This window comes from Sminthopsis crassicaudata, chromosome 4, assembly GCF_048593235.1.
Source record: "Sminthopsis crassicaudata isolate SCR6 chromosome 4, ASM4859323v1, whole genome shotgun sequence".
In the NCBI taxonomy this organism is placed as follows: Eukaryota; Metazoa; Chordata; class Mammalia; order Dasyuromorphia; family Dasyuridae; genus Sminthopsis; species Sminthopsis crassicaudata.
In genome coordinates, this window is record NC_133620.1 from 102,076,183 (window position 1) to 102,077,937 (window position 1,755).

Genomic DNA, 1,755 nt, shown 5'->3' on the forward strand with positions numbered 1-1,755 from the left:
ACTGTCATCAGCCTTGGAAAAAACCAATGTCTGGATGCTCTTCTTCAGTTCCTCTTGGCTTTTCAGCTGTAGGCCACCAAACGTGAAGGAGGAAGATAGCCCCAAAACCTTCCCACCTTGGGACAGGTACAAGATGAACTTTTGGGAAACTGCTTCAGAAATAGGCTCTTCTGTGGCAATGATCAACAATAAACAGTGATGCAGCCATGGATGGCTGAGCACATTTTTCTCCTTCAGCTGGGAGATGACATAACAATCAGTGTCAATACAATCCTTCAGAAGGGAATGGAGCTGCTGGAATCTCTGCTGTCCTTTCTGAGAGTCAGAGCCCACAAAGAGTAAAATGTTCGGTGGCTTCTCGGGAATATTGACTCTTCTCCTTCGTCCAGGTTGGCAAGTTGGCTTAAGACTGCCTTCTTGGCTGCTGCTGAAACCATGAGGAAGATCTGCAAGGTCTTCTGCAGATGCCAATCTGACAGCTTCAGTGGTGCTGCTTTCTAGTCCCAAACACTCCAGGCAGCTTGAAAGATGGAAGTGATGGTATTCATCCAATCCAGCTCCTTTTCCCCATGCATTGGTGGCTTCTTGCTGACAAGCATTGCCTTTCTTCCGACGATACTCCTCCTTTTGAATCTTTTGGTCATCCCTGTCTCTCAAAGGCTCCAACATTTCTGCTTTGATGTGAAACTCCTCCACTTCTGTGATGTGGGATACTGTCCGTGGCTGTAGTTCTTTTAGCACCGAGGCCTGCAGAGGCACAGAAGCAATGTTTTGGGGTGCCAAACCACTATCCAATTGGAGTCTGTTTTCCATGAATGCAGTGTGATGAAATGATCTCTACTTGCTTCAGCAACTAGCTTCTAAGGCTCACCGGGTCTTCAGGCTAATGGCAAACAAGAGTCTGCCCACTTTCCTGCAAGCAGGAGTGAAAGTCCAGATCTTTGATTTTGTCTTTCAAAGTCCTGAATCTTTTCCTGGGCCCTGTGAGCTTTACTAGAGGCCTTTCTCTGTCCTTGGTTCCCAAGAGCTCGCTTGGAGTGTGTCCGAATCCAAAGATTTGTCCTCCAGCCTCTAGCCAGCTTCAGCCTGTCGATGTCCTCCCAGTGTGTCCAGCCAGCCCCAAAGTACAAGTCGGAATAGATCAGACTCCAAGAGGGTGGGATTGTGGGTTTCCTGGTCCAGTGAATCTCCCCACTGAATCCTGCTCTGAATCTCCTGGAGCTTCCAGTGGGCTTGTCCTTTTATAGGCTCTTTGAAAGGTGTGAACTCTTAAAGGGGGGGGGGAGGTGTGAACTTGTAAAGGGGGGAAAGTGTGAACTCTAAACTAGAGAACAGCTAAGTACCATGCTAATAACCCTGTTACCACTTTGTCAGAACCCTAACACTGCCCCAATGATTTTGCTCTGACTCTCTAATTCAGGGGTTCTCAAACCCACTGAGGATGTTTATGAGGTCCTCCAGATTGTGTTCAATGGACTGAGGGGGCGGAGACAGAGTGTGAGTTTTTGTTTGTACTATAGTCCTGCCCTCCAACAGTGTGAGGGACAGTGAACTGGCCCCCTATTTGAAAGTTTGAGGCCCACTGGGTCTAATTCATCTGTACCTTTGTTATTGCCCATGCCAGAAAAGTTCTTACTCCTCCCTTCTGCTCTAGCTCCTTTCCAGTATCATCTTCTTCAAGAGGTCCTTTCTGAAGCCCTCAGTTGTTTGTACTCTCCTCCTTCCCTAGTATGGTGCTTTAATCTTCTATGTGTC